This window comes from Podarcis filfolensis, assembly GCF_964270895.1.
Source record: "Podarcis filfolensis genome assembly, chromosome: 10".
NCBI lineage: Eukaryota > Metazoa > Chordata > Lepidosauria > Squamata > Lacertidae > Podarcis > Podarcis filfolensis.
Genome location: NC_139612.1, coordinates 64,156,772 through 64,171,058, shown reverse-complemented (window position 1 = coordinate 64,171,058; position 14,287 = coordinate 64,156,772). Strand labels below are relative to the sequence as shown.

At 47.9% G+C, this 14,287-nt stretch overlaps 1 protein-coding gene across 50 annotated transcripts in view; it reads left to right on the top strand.

The window, feature by feature from the left end:
- CELF2 (CUGBP Elav-like family member 2) overlaps nucleotides 1-14,287 on the top strand; it is a 541,589-nt gene that overhangs the window by 271,584 nt on the left and 255,718 nt on the right. The window lies entirely within an intron of this gene.

Sequence of the window (14,287 nt, the reverse complement as noted above, 5' to 3'; positions counted from 1 at the left end):
TTTTTCTTCTTTTACCTTGTCCTGAAAGAAGGTTAAACCGTAGGACCTGAACGATGTTGAGATGCCTGGATGACCTTTCTAGGGGGAATTGAGGGCAGGTGGCGCTTTGCAGAAATAAAATTAAAAAATGTTCCTTTTGAAAACTTGGCTATTGTTAGGAATGAGGACAGCGAGGGAACAGGGCTGCGTACGAGGGAGACCAAGGGGTTCACTTGAACAGGAAAGGCCTTGTGCCCTTACACAATCCGCAGGGAGAGTTTGAAATAGCCACAGAGAAGAGGGTTTTTATCTACACAAAGCCCAGGTGAACAGCTTGCTTGGACATCTTTTGCTTTCTTTTTCAAAAAAACCCCACAGTGCCTCTCTTTGTGGTTTGTTAGAGGCTTGTACTTTTCTCTCTGTGTGTCTTTTAACGTGTCCTCTGTGGGTGAGGAAAGTTTTCCAAGTATTCAGAACACTTGTTTCAGGAAAAATAAGATTCAGAGCAGGAGGGGACCTGCAGTCTTCCAGATGTTTCTCGACTATCATTCACATCCTCTCTGATCTTCAGCCCTGCTGGCTGGGGCTTTGGGGAGCTGTGTCCTATCACTGCTGGACAGACAGTGACCCCCCCCCCCGCTTGGACCCTGCTAACAGGAGGGAGAAGAAACCACAGGTGGGATTCTGTATATCCTAGTGTTGCGTCCCCAAATAACATTTTTCAACTGTGAAAATTTCAGGATTTTGCTTGGGATCTGGGTGATTGCCATGTTTTCAGTCAGGAAGGGATCCTTCTCACCGGTCCAAATTGATCTGTGGCCATTTTGTTTTTTCTCTCCACTTCCTTCCTGATTCCTTCCCTGTAAGCTCCTTAGGGCAGGGACCTGTCTTGTTGTTTGTGTGGAAAATACACGCTGACAATGTGCTCTAAATAATAACTGTTGTTGTTGTTGTTAAAGAACTCTTTGCCTTCAGTGGGTAGATCGGGATCTACGGGAGATTTCCAGTGGATAGTCAAGGATTTCTGACTCTCGGTTCTTGAACAATTGAAGCAGCACAATTCACACAACCTTCTGCCTCCGCCACCCTAAATTATGCTTCTGAACTGAAGAAAGCTTGAGTAACCAGGAGTAGATTTTTGTGAGGAAGGTCTGTAAGCACCATTCAGTTCTGGGACTCAAATGTCCTGGTCTCAGAACTGTTTAATTCTATATGTATGAATTTTGCACCTGGCTGCAAAAGTTGGTGGATCTAGCAAAAACTAAAGCATATCCTGCAAGCCTGAACTCTGTCCACTCCTGCCTCACAGTATTTGCAGCGGCTACATTACTTTAAAATAGGTGCCCTTGAGGTTGGCTTTTGTCAGCTCTGCATCCAATCTCCTTGGTGTCTGCTGGAGTCGAGGATCTGAACTCAGAACTTCAGGATGAAGGTCCACTCTGTCCACGCAAGCTTGGGTCAAATTCTCATCATACATTTGAAGCACTATGATGCCCAACTTTAAACAGTAGTGGCTTCCCCCCAAAGAATTCTGGGAGCTGTCGTTTATTAAAGGTACTTAGAGCTGCTAGGTGACTCCCTGTTCCTTTTCCTGAGCTACAATTCCCAGAGTTCCCTGTTAAGTGGCATTGATTGTGAAACTACTCTGGGATTTGTAGCTCAATGAGGGGAAGAGGGGTCTTAACACATTTAAACTACAGCTCCCAGGATTCCTTGGAGGAAGCCACGGCTGTTTAAAGTGGCAGCATAGTGCTCTAAGTGCACAGTGCAGATGTGGCCTCACATGAACTCACAGTTCTGCCTTGTGCAGCTTCTTCTGACTCTTTAGTAGTGGTAGTAGTAGTAGTAGTAGTAGTAGTAGTAGTAGTAATTTATTATTTATATCCCACCCATCTGGCTGGGTTTCCCCAGCCACTCTGGGCAGCTCCCAACAGAATATTAAAAGCACAATAAAACATCAGACATTAAAAACTTCCCTAAACAGGGCTGCCTTCAGATGTCTTCTAAAAGTCAGATAGTTGTTTAGTTCCTTGACATCTGATGGGAGGGTGTTCCACAGGCTGGGTGCCACTACCGAGAAGGCCCTTTAGGGAGGACGGCCTCACCTTCACCTCTTTGACAGTAACTCAGAAACATACCTATACTTCTAGCTTATGAAACTCAAGGTGGGTGGGTTAGAAATACCCAATGCCACAGCTCTGTTAAGTCTCCAGAGCTGGACGCAAGTCACTTTTGCAAGATAGTAGAAATGAGAAGATCACAAATGCATGAGGTTGGCACAATTTCTCCACCACCCAACCATGTGTTAACTCTGTAAGAGCTAATCTAGCTACTGTAACTTAATTACAGCTGTAACTGACTTCCTTGTGGGCGCAGCTTCTCAGAACATGCTGGCGGATTTTGTTGAGAGTTGCTTTATCAGCCTTTAAAAAAAAAGCGATGGGGATTTCTGGTTTGTTTGTTTCTCTGTCAGCTTTCTAGCACTCCCAAGCTGTGCGTTCTGAAATGCACACAGTTTCGTTCATAATCTGGACGCATCACACCCCTTAGAACCAGTTGGAAGGGACCATGAGGGTCATCTAGTCCAACCGCCTGCAGTGCAGGGATGTTTTGCCCAACATGGGACTCGAGCACAACCCTGAGGTTGAGAGTCTAGCGCTCTTGCCTACTGAGCCACACCCTGTTTGGGAAGAAGATGGGAAGGTTGAAACCCTGAAGGTGCCCAAATTTGAAACCAAAGGGTTTGAAGTCACTGAGAAGAGTTTGTGCCTTTAAGAGAGGAGAGGTTGTTTCCCTTGATAGAAGCACCCAATGCAGTTTGGGTGAGGAGAGGAAGGTCCTTAAACTGCCCCTTTCATTAGGACTAGATAACATCTCGTTCTGAGTCGTCACGTTTAGCAAAACGGAGGAACACTTGTGAAACACCCTTCTCAAAACTGCAGCACACTTTTCCTGGAATAGCTGCAGGGTTATTGCTCCCAATAAGAGGCAGAGAAGGCTTGCAAAATCTCTTTTTTCCTTTCCTTTCCTTTTTTTGGTCTCACGTCCCCGGTTCACTGTCATTTGGGGCTAGAAAGGTATCTGCAACCTTGTTGGGTTGTTTTTGCAAAGATTGCATTAATCCTGATCACTAAATAGAGCCTCCATGTTCAGGAGCAGGTTCATCAGGGTGGTCATGTGTCCCACTTCCACACAAAGAACCACCCTTTATTTAAAGGAGCCCCGTGTGAAGGTCAGTGCTGTCCGAAACAAGTTTAAAGATAAGAACCATTGGAAAGGAGAGCAGGGATGGCCTTGAAGTTACACGTCAGCAGTGAGCAGAGCAGAGACCTTGTCACAGCCTTCGCCACAACAGAGAGCTGTGTTGAGTTTATAGTAATTATTTTTTAAAAAATTACAATTGTACAGTAATACCTCCACGAATGTCCGCCTCGTCTAGCGTCCATTCTGGCGAACGTCCGTGGCAAACCTGGAAGTACTGGAATGGGTTACTTCTGGATTTGCTGCTCGCACATGCGCAGAAGCGCTAAACCGCGCTTCACGCATGCGCAGAAGCATGCGCAGATGCGGCGCTTTGCCCTGCGTCCTTTTTGGCTAGCGACCGCAGCTCCGGAAATTCGCAAAACAAGGCACCACTGTACATATAAATTAGCACGTGCAAATTTTAAGCGAATCTTTACTCTTTTGTGTGTGTCGGAGTGTTTCCTCTTTTGGGGGCAACGAATAAGTGGAATGTGAATATGCTGAGGGCAGGGGTGAACAAGGATAGAAGCGGGCTATTGTGCTTATGCCCTGCTTGGGGCCTTCCCAGAGGTGGCTGCTGTAGGAAATAGAAAGCTGGCCTAGACAAACTTTCACTCTGATCCAGCAGATCCTTTCTAATCCGGATGATGCATGAAAGAGCAAAAGTGAATCTGGTCCTGAGAACTGCACTCTCCACGTCCTCAGGTTCAGCTGCTTGATTGGGGGACGCTTGATGCAGATTTTTGAGCTAGCCAATCAAGACGTTTCATCCCGTCTTCCAATCACGTGGCCTGATGTTGCATCCATGCACACACTCGCCCATTTGTGCTTCTTCCTCTGAAAAGGGCTCTGTGGTTTGAGCTTGCACAATCTCGCTCATGATGCTGCCAAAGCTTGTGTGAAACTCTGACAAATCCAAGTGGAAACATCTGCTGCAAACGGCATTTTTCTCCTCCATACTAGGATGGAGGGAAGTCGGAACAGTCAGCACTTTCACCCTGAAATGATTTTTCCCCTTTACAATGGAGCTTTGTTTTTCTCCCACTCCCAAATACTTCTCTGCGTCCTCTTGAGACAACCCAGCCCAAATGTCAGCCTTTCCCGGCCATCCGCAAGTAACATCTGCCTCACGCCTGGCCACCTGCTCTCTTTCGGGTCCCTCCAGGGTTTGTGTTGCAGCAGTTCCAGTATCCGCTGGATTTTTTGCTTCTTCTTCCCCTTCCCAAAAATGAATCTGTCTGCTTATATAGTGGTACCTCGGGATAAGTACTTAATTCGTTCCGGAGGTCTGTTCTTAACCTGAAACTGTTCTTAACCTGAAGCACCACTTTAGCTAGTGGGGCCTCCTGCTGCCGCCGCGCCGCCGGAGCACGATTTCTGTTCTCATCCTGAAGCAAAGTTCTTAACCCGAGGTACTATTTCTGGGTTAGCGGAGTCTGTAACCTGAAGCATATGTAACCTGAGGTACCACTGTACTTCCATTCTTCTCTGTGGCTTCTTCAGGCATAGTGGAGGCTCTGGCTAAGAGCCGCGATGGAACCTCCATGTTCAAAGACAGCATATCTGTGACTGTTGGTTGCTGGACACAACAGCATCTGGAAATCATGGCCCTCAACTACTGGCTTCCTTGAAGAATCAAGATGGGAACTCATGGAAATACTACTCACAGATGGTGGGGCCTGCAGCTTTCCAGATGTTATTGAATTCCTGCTCTTGTCTGCCCAGCCAGCATGACCAATGGTCAGGAGTGATGGGAGCTGGAAATCAGCCACATCTGGAAGATCTCAGGTTCCCCACCCGTGGAGCTGTAAGACAGCCTGGGATGGGAACAACAAAGGAAGTGAAGAATATGGAGGTGGGGTAAGCTGGGGCAGAATAGGCACAGCATCTAGAGCTGCGGTTCTCAACCTGTGGGTCCCCAGATGTTGTCGAACCACAACTCCCATCACCCCTAGCTAGCAAGGCCAGAGCTTTTGGTATTGCAGCACAGCACTGAATGGCTCTTTGGCTTGATGGAGCAGGGCCCTTGTGCTCTTATGGGCGCTTTCTCTCCTTTCTTTCTTTTTGAATGGGCACCATGTATTTGAACCAAGCTTCAGAGCTTCACACGCACAGTATTTCCCCCAAATGTGCTCGGCAGATGGGAAGGACGTCGTTGCTGCAGGCTAAGTGTCTGCCTAGTGTATTATTCCTTTTCCGGTGGGTGGCCAGCCTAGAAGCAGAGTGTTGGAAGTGCAGCAGCAGAGATCATTCAGTTAGCAACCCAAGGGTTAATACTGTTTAGTCAACCAACCAAGAGAGTGTGTGTGGATGTGCCTCCTAGCACCCGCCCAGAACAGCATGATCCTTGCTGAGGTAACATGTGCTCTGATTGCCTGCGTAGTTCTGAGAGAATTTCCCCCGCCCTGGTATGTCTCATTTTTTGATACCTTCCTGCCATGAGCAAGGCCTGAAAATAAGACCAACCCCCTCTGTTTGTTTCTCCTTGCATTAAAGGTAAAGGGACCCCTGACCATTAGGTCCAGTCACGGACGACTCTGGTGTTGCGGCGCTCATCTCGCTTTATTGGCCGAGGGAGCCGGCGTACAGCTTCCGGGTCATGTGGCCAGCATGACTAAGCCGCTTCTGGTGAACCAGAGCAGCACATGGAAACACCGTTTACCTTCCCGCTGGAGCGGTACCTATTTATCTACTTGCACTTTGACGTGCTTTCGAACTGCTAGGTTGGCAGGAGCAGGGACCGAGCAGCGGGAGCTCACCCCGTCACGGGGATTCGAACTGCCGACCTTCTGATCGGCAATTCCTAGGCTCTGTGGTTTAACCCACAGTGCCACCCGCGTCTCCTTGCATTATGTGCTGCTTTTATTCAGTTTTCCTCGGTGATGTGTTTATTTTTCTCCATCTGCATTATCCACCTGACTCTGCAAACACAGAGACATCAGCCATCCCCTTTTGTTTGTCCTCCGGCAGTCCGAGGTATACTGCCTCTGAGCAGGGATGTTCCATTTAGCTAGCATGACTGATAGCTGCTGATGACCCTGCCCTCTTCTCCAAAGCGAGATGCTTGATTCACGGCAAGCAAGCGCAGGGCCCAAGCCCCCAGTGATTCTCTCATTGGCCAATTGGTGGAGAGACCATCGTTGACTCCAGACGCTTCCAGCTCAGCCCCGGGAGCCGAAGCCATAACAGAGCTTCTTATTTCTCCCCTCGCAACTCCCGGGAGAGTTCCGCCTTGTTGGAAAATGCTATAAGGAAAGCCTGATTATGATAAGTGCGGCGCGTGTTCTTTAAAATTGCTTTCTTTGCAGCGCGCCATAGAAAAGTAATAGAGCAAAATAATGGCGGCATTAGCAATAGTTTTCCCTCTTTCACAAGGAGGAGTGAAGAGGGGTGCGAGGGAAGCTACGTTACAGCAATAACGGCTCTAGAAGACACATAAATGTTTCTAGTTAACCTTTGTGAAAATACTTTCCCTCCTGTTTTAATACACTCTGAGGAGGGGGCAGGAGAGGAGAATGTGACGGTTGTGAGTAATTGCAAGCAATCTGAGCTGCATACATAATTCCCCTTTGCTGGTGTTGTCTGTGGTGACTGTTTGGAAAAAGGGGAGCCCTTATTCAGCTTGCCTGTGGGCAACCTGGCAGACAAATCCTTCTGGAGAATATGCATCCCAGTGGTGGGCGAGGCCCAGAGCCAAAATGGGAAGGAGCAGCAATGATTCTCATCTTGGTACCTCGGGTTACAGACGCTTCAGGTTACAGACACTTCAGGTTACAGACTCCGCTAACCCAGAAATGGTACCTTGGGTTAAGAACTTTGCTTCAGGATGAGAACAGAAATCATGCTCTGGTGGCGCAGCAGCAGCAGGAGGCCCCCATTAGCTAAAGTGGTACCTCAGGTTAAGAACAGTTTCAGGTTAAGAACGGACCTCCACAACAAATTAAGTTCTTAACTCGAGGTACCACTGTGTAAGAGTCCTTGGATGGGTGGATACTGATGCGTGGACACCAACAGAAAGCAGATTGGAGGCAGACTTGGAAGAAGGAATCGGTGATCCTGGGGGAACCTGTACGTATCCCAGAATCCTTTGCAACACAGAGCAGTTCTGGGGCAGGTCTGGAGTGCATTGGCCATTTCCTCAGCATGTAAAGTGCTTCCTGGAGGTAGGAAGTCTGGGGGAAAGACTGGTCTAAATGCACAGCTCCACATATTTGGGGGTGAGGCAATAGGTTTCCACTCAGATAGATTCTTCGACAACTGCTAGGAGCTTTCGCCCTGTCCTTTTTTTCTTTTTTCTTTTGCACTCCTCAGCTCGCCACGTCTATTTTGGGTTGGGCGCCTCCTGTCATATGCTGTCTCGAGTTTGGGCTATCGGGTTGCAGCTCACAACTTAAGTTGCACCCCATCCTCGCACCTGCATGACCTCATCGGTGACCTTTCATGCTTGCCAAGTCATGGACGTAGCCAGACCTGTCGTGTTCACAGATGGAGCTGTTTTGGCATGCATATATATATATATATATATATATATATATATATATGCAGATATGAGGCAGCTTCCCAAATTGCTAGTGCTTTTGGTGCCCACCTTGGGTTTTGGTGTAATTTCAAGCAAGTGGTTCTCTTCAGTAGGTGACTTATAAGAAAGAAGAACCCTTAATCACAGAGAATAGGGGCCTTATGAAAATACCCAGTGGCTATCAAAACTCAAAACAAAGAAATGGAGCCCTAAAATTATCATGGTTATTATTACAGTGGTACCTCTGGTTGCGAACGGCATCCGTTCCAGAGGCCCGTTTGCAACATGAAAAGAGTGCAACCCGCAGTAGCGCATCTGCACATGCGCAGGTTGCGATTCGCCACTTCTATACATGCATGTAACATCATTTTGCGCTTCTGCGCATGTGCGAGTGGCAAAACCCAGAAGTAACCCTTTCCGGTACTTCCGGATCGCCACGGGACGTAACCTGAAAGAATGTAACATGAAGCAGACGTAACATGAGGTATGACTGTATTAATAATATCATTATCATCTTATATGGTCTATGAGGCTATTTGCAAACTTAGCATAGAATCGTAGAAATGTAGAGTCATGAAATTGGAAGGGACCACAATGGTTTTCTGGTCCAAGCCACTGCAATGCAGGAATCTTTTGCCCAATGTGGGGGCTTGAACCCATGACCCTGGCGGAGGAACAGGGGTGCAGAAGGAGCAGACCACCCCCTGCACCACTATTCCAGTAGGGTACCATCATGGTGGAGCCCCCCAGACACGCACCCCCCCCACGTCCCCACAGGTGGCGCGTCATGCCCCCAGAACGTGCGCCACGCCCTTGCGGGATGGCTCACCATGCCCCTGTTAGGATATAGTTCCTTTCCACCTTTAGAACAGGCATGTGGAGTTGTTGTTGTGTGTCACATGTCTGTTTACGTCCAGCACAGTCTGCTGGGAACATCCGTTGTATCTAGCTTTTGCCTATGCTGTTTGCTTGAACATGAAGGGAAGCAGACATGTTTTTTCCTTTGTCCTGCTGCTGCATAAATGCTTGTAAATATGCTTACATAGGCCTCTGTCTGCTACTTCTGTTGCAAAGAGTTCTTACCTCTGCTGGCTTGCGTGCTAAGCTTCTGAAGACTTCTGAGGCCTGAGTAGCAGTTTTGATTCTGTTCCGAGAACCGAAGTTTGCCCGGCTGCTGGAGTCAGCTGGGGGCCTGCCAATTGCCCCCCATCTCCCTGAAGCATCCCAACAGCCCCTGGGATGTGCGCCATGCCCCCTGGGGGGCACCAGCCATGCCACCGCCTGCTCTCCGCCCCCCGGTAGTGGAGCATGCAGCTTCGCCACTGCCTGAGATTAAAAGAGATCAGATTTAGATTGTGGTATGGGAAATGGTTCTAAGGGATGAGAGTACTTAAAGCCACCAGCTTGGATGGCTTCAAAAGCAGATAGGACAAATTTGTGGAGGCTATCAAGGGCTGCAAGCCATGGTGGATACGCTTTGCCTCCACAGTCAGAGGCGGCAATGCTTCTGAACACCAGTTGCTGCAAACTGTGCTCGCGCACTTGGGTCCTGTTTCTGAGTTTCCCATTGATGCATCTGAGTGGCCACAGTGAGAACAGGTTGCTGGACTAGATGGGTCAATGGCTAGTGGGTGAGTGGTCCTGCCTTGTACATGGGATAAGATCACATGAAAGTTTGATGCTCTGTTGCTAAATCTACCCTGACTAGAACTGGGCAGCATATCAATATATCTTACAAAACTGGTTTGAATTCCACATTGTGATATCAGTTTCATATTTTTATTTTACCTGGCAATATACAGAAATAATGATGTGTGTTAGGGCTGGGCAATATATTGTCCAAAGCCAGTTTGAAGTCATATACTGGCCTCGGTCCAGTATACCTGCAGGAGCGTCTCCACCCCCATCGTTCTGCCCAGACACTGAGGTCCAGTGCCGAGGGCCTTCTGGCAGTTCCCTCACTGTGAGAAGCGAAGTTACAGGGAACAAGGCAGAGGGCCTTCTCAGTAGTGGCACCTGCCCTGTGGAACGCCTTCCTGTCAGTTGTCAAAGAGAAAAACAATTACCAGACTTTTAGAAGACATCTGAAGGCAGCCCTGTTTAGGGAAACTTTTAATGTGTAGTAGACTATTGTATCTTAATATTTTGTTGGAAGCCGCCCAGAGTGGCTGGGGAAACCCAGCCAGATGGGTGGGGTATAAATTATTATTATTATTATTATTATTATTATTATTATTATTATTATTATTATTTCATGATATCAGTTTCACAGCTTTTGACCTGGCAATTTATTGTAATTCATGATGTGTTTGTTTGAGTGCTATGAAAAAATCATGATGGGGGGGGGCAGGAATTGTGAAGCCAACCAATGCCTCTCCATAGCTCCATCCTTACTTCAGACACTGTGATACAGGGGCACCAACTTGCCCTCCACATTTAGGGGGCTTCGCGTCACGTGATGTGTCCCAACCCCACTCGGCATGCCAGTGTTCTCCCAGTGGGGTGCCAGGGGGTGATCCTCCCCCTCAGGGTGTCCCACTCCTGCCCAGTGCATGAGCTCTCACCCGCCAGGGTGGTGGTGGCAGCGGCCCTCTCAATATTGTGGGGGCTCAGCCCCCTGCCCACAAATATTGAGGGGGCCAAAGCCCCTTCTGCTCCCTATACAGTCATACCTTGGGTTGAGAACTTAATTCGTTCTGGAGGTCCGTTCTTAACCTGAAACTGTTCTTAACCTGAGGTACCACTTTAGCTAATGGGTCTTCCCGCTGCCGCCGGAGCATGATTTCTGTTCTCATCCTGAAGCAAAGTTCTTAACCCGAGGCACTATTTCTGGGTTAGCGGAGTCTGTAACTTGAAGCATCTGTAACATAAAGCTCCTGTAACCTGAGGTACCACTGCAGTTGGCACCCCTATTGTGATATATCAGTAAATCGCTGTGATGAGCTGGTGGTATATCGCGATGCTGAAAACCAGATATTGCCCAGCCCTAACTCAGACTGAGGCTCCACTGATGCACGATTTGTGTTTCACTGCATGCGTGTAGAGCGGTCACCCTTTTTTGCTTGGAGTCCTTTACATGGGCTGGCTGTATTTCCCTCAGGCCTCTTCAACAAGCACTAGAGTGCAGGAAGGTCCTTGAAATGTACGGCCTAGCCGCCCGCCGCTCCACTCCTGCGCCACTCCTGACCTATATTTTATTTCTTGATGCATTTATTTATTTTTAAAGCCCTCACACCCCTGGCTTTATTTTCACCACCCTCGCCGGCTTACAGAGACTAATAAAAGCCGCTCGCAGCTTCACAGCTTCGGCAGCGGGCGAAAATCTTTTGCATCAGGAAATAAATCAGCCTGGGAGGGGGGCGGGAGTGTTTTCGCACATGTGAGAAATCTGAACTATGTCAAGTACCTCTTTTGGCTCTGGCCGTTGGGTTCAAAAGTGGAGACATTCTTTTGTCACTGTGACTTGAGTCTTGCCTTACAGGCCTGCATTCCCCAGGAACAGGTTCTCTGCTTCCCACAGAGTCACATTTGGTGTTGTGTGCTAAGAGAGCGCTAACATGGCACCTTTTTTGATGCCAACTGCCAGGAGCCTTCCAGAGTCACGTGTGTGTTGCACATCCAGTTGTCATGCCTCAGCTTCTTGGCGGCTCTTGTGGTGCCGTCTCCCATCTTTTGTGTTTTAAGAGTCCATGTGGTGGGCATTTCAAATGACAAATCTGGTTGTTGCCATAGAATCATCAAGTAGCAAAGGGCCTTGGAGGTAAGGATGGAGGAGAAATCAGACTCAGTTCATGTCTGAATATTGCATTTTCCAAAACACGAACCGTAGCACAGCCATCCTTTGAAACTAGCACCTCTCTGAATTTTGCAAAATTCAGCCCAGCAGTGTGCATAAGAATGCATACCCTCTGTAAAGTCTGTGTTACGAATTCCTACCTAAGTGAAACTAGCATAGAAAAGGCACTATAACATGGGACCGCCTCTCCTGGTATGCCCCGTGGAGGACCTTAAGGTCCACAAATGACAACACTTTGGAGGTCCCAAGCCTCAAGGAGGTTAGATTAGTTTCAACTAGGGCCAGGGCCTTTTCAGCACTGGGCCCGACGTGGTGGAACGCTCTGTCACAAGAGACTAGGGCCCTGCGGGACATGACATCTTTCCGCAGGGCCTGCAAGACAGAGCTGTTCTGCCTGGCCTTTGGTTTGGACTCAGTCTGACCCTTATGCTTCCCTCCCCTTATGGTCTTGATTTATCAGCAACTTTAAAAGGAGGCTGCATTGTAAATTGCATTTTAACCTGTATTTTAAATTGGTTCCCCCCCCCCTTTTCTCATTTCCCCCTATTATGTTTTTACTGTGATTTTATTGGTGTTAGCCGCCCTGAGCCTGGCTCTGGCCGGGGAAGGCAGAGTATAAATAATAAATTATTATTATTATTATTATTATTATTATTATTATTATTATTATTAACAGGGGAAATGCAGGTGTGCTTTGCAAAAATAAAATAAAAATATGGATGCCTTAGGCAAAATTGCATGGAAAGTTGGGAGACATTAATACCAAAATGCTGATAAATTTCCATAAGGATTTTTTGAAAATGAAAATAGTGAGCTGATGTGGAAATATGGGGCACTGGAGGGCCAGGCAGAGAGGTGCTGAGGGCCACATTTGGCTCTGTGCCTGAGGTTCCTCACCCCTTGCCCCATTCAGTACCTTTTCCCAGCTGCATAGTGTCTGTTTTCAGTAGAGGCATAGTCTGCATCATTTTGAGGGTTCATCAGCAGTGAAGGTGGCATTCCAAATATTCTCTACAAGCTTTAAAAGACTTGTAAGCCAAGGGCCAGGGACACGAGTGGCGCTGTGGGTTAAACCACAGAGCCTAGGGCTTGCCGATCAGAAGGTCGGCTGTTCGAATCCCCGCGAAGGGGTGAGCTCCCATTGCTCAGTCCCTGCTCCTGCCAACCTAGCAGTTCGAAAGCACGTCAAAGTGCAAGTAGATAAATAGGTACCGCTCCGGTGGGAACGTAAACGGCGTTTCTGTGCGCTGCTCTGGTTCGCCAGAAGCGGCTTAGTCATGCTAGCCACATGACCCGGAAGCTGTACGCCAGCTCCCTCGGCCAATAACGCAAGATGAGCGCCGCAACCCCAGAGTCAGCCACGACTAATGGTCAGGGGACCCTTTACCTTTAAGCCATGGGCCTGCAAGAATAAAATCCATAGAGGTGCAGCAAGCCCACCAGCCCGGGTGAATTATAAGAAAAAGAATTGCAAACAAACACCTGCACTTGTCTTGCAGCGCATTAAAAAGTTTTAAGAATAACGGTATTCGGGAAAGATTTTTCTCCCCCTGAAGTTTTGTGGCATATGACTTTATTCTAATCTGCCTGCCAGAGGGGGGTCAGAGTTCACGGTGACCCTTCTGTTGCTAGCATTTAATCTGTTGACAGCTGACACCACAGTGGGAGAAGAAAAATGTGGCTTGCTAAAAGCGCCATTATCAGCTTTGACAGCTGCTCATTGTGGTCCCAGCCATGGCAGGCTTCAAAGGCCCACAAATAAAATAAAAAAAATTAAAAGAGAAAAATGCTCGTGTTAGTTGGGAGAAACTCCTTTATGTCGCCCAAGCTCCCTATGAAGACTCTGCCCTCTGTGATGCCATTTAGACAGAGAACAAATACCCCCCCTAATTATTTCTCCCTCCCCCTCTCGCTACAGAGGGCAGCGTGTGTACAAAATGGTAGGTCAGAATCTGCTTGCAGAGACCCCGAAAGAGAAGTAGGTTAGAGTTTCCTCCCTTGCTTGCAAGACTTGTGGGAACGAAGCTGCGTTGTGGTTTGTTTTTAGGAACGGTTCCTAAATTCTCACCATTCACATCCATGTATTATCTGCATCAGGGGTACAGTAGCTAACCTGTGGCCCTTCAAATGCTACCAACCTTTGGCTCCCATCAGCCCCAGCCAGAAAGGCCAATGGTCAAGGATGATGGAAGTTGTAGTTCAGCTACAGGTTAGCCTCCCCTGATCTAGACAAAAGGTTGCCATGATAGAAGCCTGCCTTCTTGTGCTTTTAGAAGGGACATTTACACATGAGCAGTTGAACGTGGGGTGCAAAGCCAGGGTAATAATAATAATAAATTTTATTTATACCCCACCCACCCTGGCCAGAGCTGGGCTCAGGGCAGCTAATACCAGTAAAATTACAGTAAAAACATAATGCGGGGACCAATTTAAAATACATGTTAAAATGCAATTTAAAATGCAGCCTCATTTTAAATGTAGCCTATAGATCAAAACCATAAGGGGAGGGAAACATAAGGGTCAGACTGAGTCCAAACCAAAGGCCAGGTGGAACAGCTCTGTCTTGCAGGCCCTGCGGAAAGATGTCTCAAGTCCCGCAGGGCCCTGGTCTCTTGTGACAGAGCGTTCCACCAAGTCGGGGCCTGTACTGAAAAGGCCCTGGCCCTAGTTGGGACCAATCTAACCACCTTGCGACTTGGGACCTCCAAAATGTTGTCATTTGTGGACCTTAAGGTCCTCCGTGGGGCATA